The following is a 13,625-nucleotide window of genomic DNA, read 5'->3' as shown; positions in this document are numbered from 1 at the left end:
AGAAGCAGTTTTCAGCTGTTGAGAGAAACATCCAGCCGAGGCTTAAGCCTCGGCTGGATGTTGAAAGAAAACCAAATTTCCAGGGTGTCGTTAGTTCCGTTCTAACAACAGTACCAAGGGAACACGAGGGAGGCGCTGACGTCGCTTTCAAGAAATTCTCCTTCTTCCCAGCCACAAACCCTGCCATATTCTTACCATCGTTACCTCGCTGCTTTTACGATCTTGCAAGGAGGGGGAGAATGGAATGGTCGTACCCACTGGCCATTGACAGATGTTCCGGAACCCTGAAGAATAACTGTTTTCCTTTCCTTATTTGAAAAAAAGCTTACACATCGTCCTTTGAGATCACCAGCCTATGCACTGTGAAGCTGCATGTTTCTTTTTGTTTCCGTCGGTACATTCATTTCGTTACAGTAAAATGGCCAACTAACATGGATTATGTAGTAAAATACGAAGGGGCGAGGTGTAGGGGCCCCACAATGTGCTCTTGATTTTTTTTATAAAATCGCAGAAATTCCACAGATAGTGTCGCTTATAAAAAAAAATAGATTTACGAAACAGAAATCTGGTTCCCAGTAACATCATATACGACGTCTGCGATAACAAGCAGTGACGTATTATCTCAGCCAGAGGGGCCCCGGTAACTTGTCATATGGGTCCCCCTCCGAAATGCAGAATTAACTTACTTGCTCGCAGATGTCAATCGATAGGAAAATATCCCTCATCTCATACCTTTGTATCTACGCAGTTTGTCGTAAACGCAGTGTAGCGTGTCAATTGTCTACAGTTAGGAATCCAGTAGAAATATTCAGTTGCTCAACCAGTCGATCCTTATTTTACAACAAACATCAAAATTGTTAATGCGTAACCTTTTAGTTAAACACGTGATATTTAAAATGTAACTTCCCACCAAATATTTTCAAGGAGGGGCCCAATTCTTTTCATATTGAAATACGCTTGTTACGTTTTACTTCAAAGGGGCTGAAAACCTCAGTTAAAGGTGGGACCCATAGTAAATTATCCCTTTGCTGTAAAGACCATTATTCCATCCTCTGCCACGCAGGGTATACAACTTATGAGTTGAATGTGACCATTATTTTGTGTAATTTTGTAAGTTCATATTTCTTACAATTTGGCATTTTGTGGACATTTCTGTCGAACTAGTTCTTATTTTCTAATGTGTTAGGATTTTTTTATCTGCAGTGTTCGAAGGGAAAATTCCTAGCTGCAAATTTCCTTGTTCGCGTTGGGGATAGAAGGAAGGATCCTTGTGTGGAGCAACTTGAAGATAATGAAGTAGATGAAGGAGAATGATTATGCAAATTCGAGCACTGATGGTCTATTAATAAAAAGGTTCTTGTTTCATGAAAAAGTCTTTAAGAAAGTATGATCACTGGTCTATCGAAAAAAGAATGGCAGCGTTAAAATTATGAATAATGATGTTGAGGTCTACTAACCTGTGGCAACCTTCTTTTATTTTGGGATGGGCTCAGTCCTTCGAAGCTACATTTCATTGAGTGATAAATTTTCAGTGAATAGAGTTCCTTCGCAGCTTTATTATCTATCACTCAAAGACTAGAGTCCGCAGTTATTTCTTCGTAGCAGATGGAAATTTACCTTGTGATAGGTTACTATCGACAATCTAGATGTCCGGTTCAACCCCCATTACTGAAGGATAAGTTTGTTGCTTGAGTATATTAGGGCTACTCACTCAGTATTAGAAGGCTAATATAAGCGACTCTTACGTTGAATCTTGGCCTGGAGGAACCAGGGGATGGCTTACGGGCTGAAGGCACATTCACCTCAAAGTCCAAAAGAGGAATGTTTACTATTTTTTTACAATTCCACCAAAACAGTATTTTTTAATATCTGTGTAATATATGTAACTTCATAAAAAATATTTCAAGCAAAAATACAAAGCATCACGAACAAAATATTTGGCAGCTGGAAGCTTCCCCCTCCTCCAAAAGTGATTCCTGGCTGTGTCGCTGCGTTGAAGTAGAGAAAATATTTCCAGATTCTTCTTCCAGTTATTTTTCAGAGATTCAGCCCATCCTGATTTAGTTTCAAGAAAGTACTACAGTGATATAAGTCGATAATAAAAAAATGGGAAGGCATAATATTTGAGGTAAAAGTTAATTTCTTGTACAACGAAGGTGGGAGGGCAGCTAACTATTGTACTTCCGTCCCACTCTGGCATCATATTTTTTTTTGGCACTAAGGGGGCCCCTCAATATTTTACTTGCAGGTGGGCCCAAACATCTGCGCTACGCCACTGAGTGGCTCGGATCCCACTTTAAACTATACGTCCAGTCCCGATTTGCCTTTCTGTGAATATAATTGGTCTTAAAACAAGTTTAACAAACAAACGTTTTGCTATCAGTTCACAATTATGATTGGCTGTGCTCTAATAGTTGGTGATATTGATAAGTGTCCAAAATGGATAGATGCACGTAAAGAGTGAGGTATTTGCAAAATTTCCGGCAACTACTCTTGAAGCATCGATATATTATAAATTGTACATATATAGTCTCCCCACAATAACCAAATGTTAGCAAGTAGATGGAGGACTTCAACTTCCCTTTAAAATACCATTCTGTACATAACCGCCGAACTCGGGATCTCTATTACTCAATATTAGTCTGTTCGATACCCGTTGTAGGCACATGGCACAGTGGTTCGGATCCCACTTTAAACTGTAGGTCCAGTCTCGATTAGCCTTCCTGTGCATAAAGTGGACTTAAAACAACCTGCGGTAACAGCGGCTACATGCACGCCACGCCTCTGCCCCCCGTCTTGTTTTGAAACATCAAATTTCTAGTTATGAGTGACACATCTCAACCTGGGATCATTATTTTCAACCCACTTGTAAACTATATCGTACTTATGGTTTTCCATTTGGATTCATTTAAGTTTACCACACCATAGCTACATACAAAAAAATCTCGTTATGCAATTTATGGTGACTGTGTACAGTGACACAAATTTATACGGGTCTGTGGGACCCGAGTCCACCCAATAATTTATGTGATTTGTGAATTCAAATTTTTGAGCCCACCCAGTGTTTTTTTAAAAAAATGGCACCCCTGACTGTCTCTTTTAAATGCCATGTATTCGGTATTTTTTCAGACTTCTGGTGATTCACAAGTAATCTTGTATCGAACACTAAAACTGGGCGGTGTATCTGACGTATGTTGAGTTGCTTGGTCATTTAATCTTCTTCGAGAGCTTGTTGAGATCTGTAGTATTTTGTTGTGTTTTATAAAAATAAGTCGAGGTGGTCCCCGATCGAGGAAAACCATACGTTTGAAAGCATTGTTTTCAATCTTCGTTGCACAGTATGAATGGTCGCTTTGAAGACAGGTTTATTTTTGAATATAGTCCTATTAAATGCACACACATGGCATTTAGATGATTAAGAACGTGTGTTTTATGGAAACATGTCAGGAAACATGTCATGTCAGCCAAAACACATTTTCACCTCACTCAAGTATTATGTGAATTCAATTGAAATTGTACCAATATCTACAACTGAATGTGAATGCGGGTTCCGTGCCATGAATCTAACCTTTACTGAACAGAGGGAGATTAAATATTTGGTTAAATGATAGAATACATTGCCGTAAATCAATTTCAGTGTTGGTGTTTTATTTTCATTTGGTATGAGCTCAAAATTTTAAACCTTCGTTTTAAAAGTAATTCAAACACAAAAATTGTTATTGGGGTCCATTTTGAGTTTTTTCGACTTTATTACTACCTTCATTTGAATATTTTATTTTCTAAAAATTTCGGGGGGGGCTGTAGATCCTTCAGCACCCCCTCTGCGTATGCATGCCAGTGCCCTCTGGATCTCCCTCCCCTAAATAGTCCTCGCCTCAAAAGTGACAGAAAAGCCAAGGTGAATTCCTTTTTCTAATCTCTAATTCTCCGAAACTATTCTTTTTCGAATGAGAAAATAGAGATTTAAGTTGATTTGAAAAAAAGAAAGTATTGAAGGACAATAACAGGGAAGTTTTCCCTTTGTAAAGTCGGCTGGGCGTCTCACTGGCCTGCAGGAGACTAAGATTAGATTCCTGGGCGTGTTTTGTAAGGTCGGATTTTTGCGGCCTTCTCTCTGCATAAAACGGCTCTGGGGTTCACTCATTCTCAAATAAATAGGTACCAGTGGAGGACGACACTTCTAGGGGCGGGGGAAGGCTAAAGCAGGCTGGAGCGTGATGCTTAAAAACCAAAGGATAGAGAATGAAAGTGAAAAAAAAGATTGATTGATTGATTTGTGGTTTTATGTCAACTTTATGCACAGAAAGGCTAATCGGGAGTGGACCTACAGTTTAAAGTGGGATCCGAACCACTGTGCCATGTGCCTCCAGTGGAAATAAAGAGGCAAAACAGACTGAAAGAGAAGAAAAGGAAGTGGAAAACCAACCAAAACATACTATAATAACAGAGGGAGGGGTGGATTGAGAGAAATGAAGATAAACATTTCTCACGATGGAGTGAGAAAAGGAACAAAGAAAAGAAACAGTACAGAACGATAAAGAGATAAAGGAAGGAAGAGAAACAAAAAGAGAGGCATACAGAGAAATCTATAGAAAGAGAGAATGAGAAACAGAAACAAAAGGTAGAAAACGAAATAGAGAACGAGCAAGTGGAGGGAGAGAGAGAAAGAGAAGGGCAAGAAATGAAGGATGCTCTATATCTGAAGAGCCAGGGAGAGAGAGCAAAGAACGCAGGAGGGAAAATGGAACAAGACCAAATCGTGAAAAAGATACTATGGTTTTACACACATAGAGAGAGATAAAAGAGTTATAAATAAAATCGAGTTTTCTGTATTACAAGTTCTAGACTCTCCCAAGTCTCATTCCAGCTCAAATGAGGCGAAAAAAAAAAGTCGCCCTAGTTTCGAGTGTAAACGAAATTTTAAAATTTTACTCGCTAAACTGCTGGAAAAGGAATACAATTCAATTGTATTCAAATATTATGCACCATTACCAAGGAGGGCCTACTTGTAATCAGAGGGCCCCGGGTTCAATAGCCGGTGAAGGAACGCCGCTCCCGAAGGAGTGGTTTGGATCCCACTTGAAACTAAATATTAAGATTTCACCAGATTTCTGACTGTGATGCACCGCCAAGTCATAAGTCCAATAGGCTCGAATGTCAGTTAATGAATGAATGCTTCCTTAGTTAATGTTACCAATGTCAAGTCACTGTTCAAGTTGAAGGGGATTCCAGGAAAGTGTCTCCTGTCTCATTTTCCCCAGCCTCTACATCTTCAAACCAGTAACTTAAATTTTCCCCTTCGTAAATTTTCTGTTATTTTTGTATAATTTGAATTTTAATTTTTAGGTTCATTTAACGCCGACACGTCAGTCAAAATTGTCAATTTTTACATAATATTACATTAATTTTTGTATTAAGTCCTGTTATGCACAGATAGGCTAATTGGGATTGGACCTACAGTTTAAAGTGGGACCCTAACCTGGGAACTCTTGATTACAAGGTGATGACGTTACCACTATGCGATCGGGGAGCAATAATTTCAGATGAAATTCATGGTTTGGAATTAAATTTATTAAAATGTTGTTACTTCACACCAAACTCACACAGAGCATTGTCGTCCTATTAAATTTTGCGCTTTATACGTTTCATAATAATAATAATAATACGCATGATGATCATAATAATAATAATATGATGAATGTTAATTTAAATTTTTATTCTATTATTTACTTTGAGCTTCAATAAATTAAAATAAATCAGTTCTTGGGTCTCACCGCGCCGCAAAAGATTTAGTATAAGTAATATAATTGTATTAGGTAAAAAAAGTCAAAACGCGAAAATGGGAATCTCTGAACCACTCTCTTCCATCCTACATTTTCTTCAATTCCCATTATGATGCATAACCTAGATATGTAAAAAAAATCGGAGAGCATCACAGAGTAAGTCAACGAAGTAACTGGCTTTCTTGTTTTGGATCAGACTTGTAAACCGACGTAATTTGTGTAAACTAAGTTCACTTCCTCGACTTGCAAAACTGTCTGTCTTGTATTTTGAAAGTAGCCACCCACTGAAGGAATGAATGCACTTCCCTGAGTTTCCAAGGTCTTTGCGCGGACAAAACATAAACCAGATGTCAAAGCAAGATAAGTTTACAAATTGCGGTGTGAAACCCTCCCCCCCTCCTCCGCTCCGAGCGGCACATGACCGGTGCCGCAGATGGGAGATTACACATTCAGAGGGTTGCTTGCCCAGAAGCGACAGCAGCGCCATAAGCGGAAAATCCTCGAACTTCTAGAAAGCGTGGGAACTAAATAATTGTATTTTTTGTAATAAAATTATGTAATTTCTGTTGAAGATATTGTGCAAACGCTTGGAATTATCTATCTAAATTCACGACACTAAGATGCACAATGTTGAACCTAAATCGTAAGATGGTTTAAAATTCTTCAAACGCCCCATTTAAAGCTGCTTTCACATCCAATTAATGCTGCATTTCCAATTTTTTGTACGCCAAACTAGAATCCCAATTCGATTTTTTATTCATTACATCTCTCCGTGTATCCTTCTAGAAAAGCCTTGCAGAGTATCACCGAAATTGGAGGTATATGTTAGGAGATTTTGTCAACAGAAGGAGAAGCAGTTTTCAGCTGTTGAGAGAAACATCCAGCCGAGGCTTAACATTTCGTTTCCTTTTTTCTAAAATGAAAATTCTTCACCGCACAAAGTTTGCAAGAAAAGTTTAACTAACCACTTAGCGGTCAACTTTTATGCAGAAAAACTTTCTGAAAAAGTCATATTTTTTTTATTTCATATTTTAAATCTATCATAAATGTGTCCCTTCGTGACCAATTCTAATTTGCATTTAGAGCTAAATTTAGAGAGTTAAAGCAGCTGAAAAACTTCTAGATTATCCCGAGTTATTGCGGGCACAGTTAAGAATACAATAACTGCAAGAATAGAATGAAATATGCGCTGAAAAATATGCTATTTTTGGTAAGAATCTGTACCAATTTGTTATTGAACAAAAACAAAGGTAAAATACAATTTAAGAATAATACAATTTTATATTATAATACAACAAAAAGCGAAAGAGTAACGCTAAGCTCCCTGGCTGCGATAACACTGAAGAATGGCACGGGATTTGTTACAACAGTAACACACCACCACCTGGTGTTAAATCAACAAACTAAGGGTAATACGTCTCAATCGAGTGCAAAGATCTGCTCTGTGCAAAGATTTCTATCACGACGAAATATTTCGCATCAGTCCAAATCAGAACGCAAGAAAAAACAATGCCCGAAATAATTCGGGTTGATCCATTTTTTACATATTATCTGTAAACGTAATAATTCGGGTTAATCTGGGAAGCGGCTAGGGAATTCTTATTGAGTTCTCTGGTAAGAATGTCAATCATTGTGATTTAAGACCTTAGTGGTCAAGGTGGTTGAGCGGTCAACCCCACCGAAAATTCCACGTTCAAATCCTGGCCTCGGCTTCAATGTTTAATTTCATTTTATTGTGAGTATCCATAAATTTCATATAGTGGTGGGCGTCGGTATTTCTCTGTGAGTGCCCCTTCTTCAATTTCATCTAACCATCATTCGTGCTCATCGTTACAATTTGCCTAAAGAGGCAGAAAAGTGACGCAAAGTAAGAAAAGCAGGAATAAACATACGTTTGAGAACAGTCCTATTGCTGGCACAATCAATCATTTGCCTCATTACTTGTGACTGCACAGCAGTCAGTTTGCAAGAATTTTTTCATCGTGGTTTCATTTGGGCTTTTCGAGGTGAGCAATTCGCAACACAAATTTGGCGTCCATCTTTATTTAGTCCCTTATAGGGTGATGTTCCAAGCACTTCAGATTTTAAACAGCGCTCGTAGCACTCTCGTGAAAAAATAAAGCGCAAATTTACAATTTTCTGCCTCAAATTTGTCTTTTCAATAACTGTCAGCTACTTCTTGTCGGATGGAAACATGGAAAATAAATATCAGTTTTTAAAATTATATTTTAGCAGTTTCAACATATACTTGCGGACAGATTTATTTCTCAGAAGAAACAAACGAATATAATTAAAAAACAAATACACAAGCATATTTCACTTCAGGCCCGTAGCCAGAATTGAACCAGGGGGAAGGGGGGAGGGGGGGTCAGGGGTTATCAGCGGAAGCTTTATAAAGCAAGTCCATTTTCAAAAGTTTAACAGTATTATATGTGTGTGTGGGGGGGGGGTATTAAGTTAATGTAGGACACAGAAAATGTAGAAATATCATTCAAATGAATAAAGATTTTTTATCAATATCTTGCACACACCCCTTGTTCCCACTCATAGCTGAAACCGAGAGAATATTCTAGGACAAGACATATGCAAACGGTAAAAGGAAAGGCTGGGGCAATAACAAATGAAATAATGCCGACAGTATGGAAATTGGAGAAATATGATACTATACATTTTGTGGAAAAACTGTATCGTACATTATTAATAGGGTCAATAGGGTACGGGAGGGAGATATGGGAAGCAAAGGGGGGCGATGTACTAAACAGAATCCAACGCACATTTTACAAGAGGGCTTTGCATATCAACATGGGCACTACTGCAAACTGCGACGTACTACGGGAACTTGGACTGGTAAGGGAGAATACGTGGGGTATGTCGAGAAGGGTTAAATACTGGGCGACATTAATATCGAGAAGGGAGAACTCGGTAAAAGGGCAAGCACTGATGCAACAGGTACAAGGGGAGGAAATGGGAATATGAGCGAAAGAGATCAGAGGTAAACTATACGAAATTGGACTGGGATGGATCTGGGAGGGGGAACACGTCGACCAGGGAACATTGCAATTAGTGAAACAAAGATTAAAGGATATAGATACAGGAAAAAATAGCGGAATGTGAAAGTAAAAGATCGCTCGAACTCCAAAGAAGGGGACCGCTGGAATAGGGACAAGTACCGTACATCAAGAAGGTGGGCATGGTGGCAAGAAAGGGGGATGAGGCTAGGGGGATGGAGACACAATACAGTAAAAAATGAGGAAGGGAGATATAAATGCGTATTATTCAATGGTGATGATGGGACAGAACATATATATTCTTATGTCAGGACACGCGCGTTCTGCAGGAGGAGAAGCTACGCAACATAAGCTTGGAAAGTGTGTTCGAATCAATCGTAGTGCAAATGGAACTATTGGAAAAAGCGGGGGTATATTTACAAACAGTTAGGGGAAAAAGAAGTGTTGCACAGAGAAGGGATAAGGAAGAGAAATAAGTGTTAGTTTAAGTGAGAACCGTTAAAACGACCAGAACTGCTATTTAACACCGATACGGAATGTAATGGAAAGTGTAGTCTGTAAGCAAAATCATAGTTGTGTAATACGAATAGATGTAGTGCGCACAGCCGATGGCTCGCACATGAGACGAGCAATAAATACTTACTTACTTCCTGCTACTTTGACTTCAGCTCGTAATTCAGATGAACGATTGTGATATTTGTTCCTTTCATTCTGTGAATTTAACCTTTATCAAGTCTTGAGAAAAATAATATCTGCTGTCTACATTTTCAATAATAAATGCAAATAAATTTTATGAAGCAGTTTTAGTAAATTTCAGAGAAGCTGAGCACCCTCTGACCCCTGCCTGGCTATGGCCCCGTTTCACTTTCTAAGCAGGCATGTCTTATGTTTTCTGCGGCAACCTTTCATCCCTCTGACGTCAAACTTTACAACTCAATCCATTTCCAAAAAGGGGCTTAATAAACAGACCTCTCAAGGCAGGCAGTGAGCAGGTCAACCGCCCTTGGGTCGGCATATTCCCCCGCAGATGAATAGAAATTAAGATCTGGAGATATTTTATTTTTATTTCCTCACAAACCCTCCCAGAAATGGAGCGTTCGCAGTCAACTATGCCAAACTGCCAAGTCAAGTCATTCTTGTTTGAGACAGTAGTGCGTGCGGGTGTGTAGAATCGCAATTAGCTATGGGAAGAAATGTCTAGGAAACGGGACAAATTTTGTAAATTTTAAGCGGGATTCCCAAAGGCTATAAAGAAAAGGAAAGAAGGGGGGGACGAGTTTTTAAAAAGGTGCCTTCGAAAAATTGTTTCTACCTCTAAATAACGTTTGCTTCAATTTCGCCACGATCGATGAAACGGAAATAATATCGAAATCCTTGGGTTTAGTGTTAGTGTTGTCATTGGTGATACAGTAGCAGCCGTGAGTGTCAGTGGCAATGTAGGAACAAATTGCGAGGAAGAGTGTATTTCATCTTCCGCACCAGATGATGGGTTAGTTCTGCTTCTGCTTCTGCTTCTAGACTCAGGTGAGTGGCCGTCGTTCTTAAACAATAAATTTGCAGTACATTGCTACGATATCATAGGATATATATTTGGGGGGGGGTTTATAGCGCAGAAACAAGGTCTCAATCAGCAAAAGTCATTAAAAAAACTTGTTTGCCTTGATGTCACCTTCCTCTACAGGGTGTCAAATTTTAGATTTCATTGGTGGTAAAAGGGGATGGTAGAAACACGCGCGTGGGTGTGGGTATAACAATAGATAATAATTACCGGTACATAATAGTAATATCCATGTTTGCTTTAACGTAGAATTTTACGAGAAACGGATTATGTCGATATTTTCACTTTTCTAATACAGGGGCCTCGCGTTCCCTAACGGCGGCGCTGTTCTTGAGTGAGTCAGTCCATCGAAAATTAGGTAGGTGTCTGTTTTCCACACGAACGTAAGCTTTTTTTAACTTCCATTGTCAGTGTCTGTTGTCGCTGTATCAGTTACCCATTGGTGTAACCATATGGGGGTAGGGGGCATTGCCCCCAACCTTGGATGGAAATAAATGAAGACGAAAATTGGTAAACGCTGTAAGTGCCACAATAATTCAAACACCGTTTCCCACGTTAAACTGTGAAATGTGCCATGCTTTATAATGTGGTAAACGTGAAATGTGGCTGGTAGCCCTCTAAGTAGTTCAAAGGGCGTGTAAAGAGGTCAGTAGCGTGCACGTTCTTACGGGCTGATGTGTGGAACGATGCGATTTCCCAACACTTTCGCTTTTGGCACTTACAACGTTTACCATGTTTAGTCCTCAAATTATACGGGGAGCAAACATTCAAGTAAGAAAAGCAAGGCTAGCAGAATCTAACAGTAGCAGCACAAAACGATACTCAAGATGGAATAAGTTTTCATGTATTTCTTGCATTTTTTCTTCCAGACGGTCAAGGACACCGTATGGGGAGGCGGGGCACAGAGGGACAATTGCCATCCTTGATGTCAAATTTTATGCAAATAAAAATACATTTCGTAAAATTTTCTTGCTTGCTTCGCTCGCCATACCTCCTGCTTTTCTTATTAATTTCTTAGTCAAGTTCAGAGCCGTAGTATGGAGTGGCGGAGTCGGCTCTGGGTGCCGAACAATCTAAATGAAAAATGTTGTAAGAGATAATGCCACGACGCCCTATTGTCAGTATTGTTTGTTGTTTGCAACAATTTGGATCTAAAAATTTTCTTCCTCGCTTCGCTCGCAAGATCATCGTTTTCTGTAATGCATTGTAAATTACCAGACTGAGAAGCCAGATCAAATATGTTCTTCAGACTGTTGCTGTTAAGCAGTTTTGTCTTAAATGCATGAACAATTGTTTGGAGCAAAAGGAGCATGCACATTTGAAAGACAAGTTATATCATTCATTTTTGCTGTTGGTTTGTTATGAGATGGATGAATTCATGGACGTCCGCAGGATTTTTCCCAGGGAGGGGCAAGGAAGGTATTTTTTTCCAGGGGGGAAAACAAGTCACATTTTCCCCCAAAATAGTGTAGTTCCCTAAAAAACATTGCTTAAATTTGAATTTATGATGTTAATGCAATAATTAACACATATTAATGTGGCTAAAATGAAATTATATGAGTGAAATACATAATTTTTGGTTGACTTTCATTTTCCAGGGGGGGCCACGGCCCCCCCTTGCCGCCCTTCCGGATGCCCATGGATGAATTGATTATGTAATGTATTTAAATATAATATGCCACATATATGTGTATTAAAGAAACTTTGAATATGTACACAATTTAGTGCTAATTTAGTTACATATATATTTTCTAATTTTATGTAGATTCATGTTGCATGTGTAAAACATATGAGGGTTATTTTTTAAGTAAGGTCCGTTTTGCAATAAAAACGAAGGAAGCAAATGTTTTTCTTTTTAAAAAAACATTTGTTTTCTGAATTTACATACACTTCTCTATTTTTCTACATAATTTCCTTTCCGGTTTAAAAATTTATCGTAACGAACTACGAGTTTTTGGATACCCTCCTCATAGAACTCTGCCGCCTGTGATGATAGCCAGTTACACACGGTCGTTTTCACTTCTTCATCAGTGTCTAAACGCTTGCCGCCCAGGAAGGTCTTCAGATGGCGGAAGAGGTGGTAGTCGCTAGGCGCAAGGTCTGGACTGTATGGCAGATGGTCAACACATCATCGCCGATCAAAGTGTAAGCACAACAGACACTTTCAAAGCGCAAGATCATGGCAACTGTGTTTTGGCTGCTTCCTACTGTGAAACCCTAAGAAAACTTCGTCGAGCAATCCAGAACAAACGGCGTGGAATGCTGTCAGCCGGTGTCGTACTCATTCATGACAGTGCAAGGCCACATGCTGCGGTTCAAACTCAAGATCTGATATCTTTTGGCTGGAAGGTATTCGATCATCCGCCATACAGTCCAGACCTTGCACCTAGCAACTACCACCTCTTCCGCCATCTGAAGCCCTTCCTGGGTGGCACATGATGAAGAAGTGAAAACGACCATGAGTAACTGGCTATCATCACAGGCGGCAGAGTTCTATGAGGAGGGTATCCAAAAACTCATAGTTTTCGTTACAATAAATGTTTAAACTGGCACAGAAAATATGTAGAAAAATAGATAAGTGAATGTAAATTCAGAAAGTAAAGGTTTTTTTTAAAAAAAAAGACATTTACTTACTTAGTTTTTATTGCAAAACGGACCTTACTTAAAAAATAACCCTCGTATGTTGATTATGATAATTATACATGTCACATGCACAAAAGTAACTATATATTCAGAATGCATTTATCATGCTTTTTCTGTCTTTTAAACATGCAGTCTGTGCACTTGTTTTCTATTATTAGCTAATGTGAAATTGAACGTGTTGAAAAATATTTCAAATCCTTTATCCCAACACAAATGCTTTCACACCAACTTCTACCCCCTTTTTGCACGATTAGTAACGTCTTTAATTCTACTACTACTTAGGTGGTAGAGAAGCTGTAATAAAAATATTTCTCTATTCTATGCTACCACTAATACTACTACTACTAATAATAATAATATTGGCACGTTAATCAGGATTAATATTTTTTTGTTATACCTGTAAACATGTGTGTGCTACTTCATACTGCCTTACTGTGGCTAGTGTTACTTTTTTATGCAATGCATAACTAATGTTAAAAAATACCTTTGTGTGTGTGTGTGTTAGCATGTGTGAAGATATTAAACTCCTATAAAGGATTATGTGAAAAAGTACAGTATATAAACAGAATATGATCATGAAATTCTGAATCGTAAGTTACATATAAAATAAAGTATTATGTTACATAATTATAT

Source organism: Lepisma saccharinum, chromosome 17 (assembly GCF_977018435.1).
Source record: "Lepisma saccharinum chromosome 17, izLepSacc3.1, whole genome shotgun sequence".
NCBI classification, from domain to species: Eukaryota; Metazoa; Arthropoda; class Insecta; order Zygentoma; family Lepismatidae; genus Lepisma; species Lepisma saccharinum.
This window is presented reverse-complemented; position numbering follows the sequence as displayed.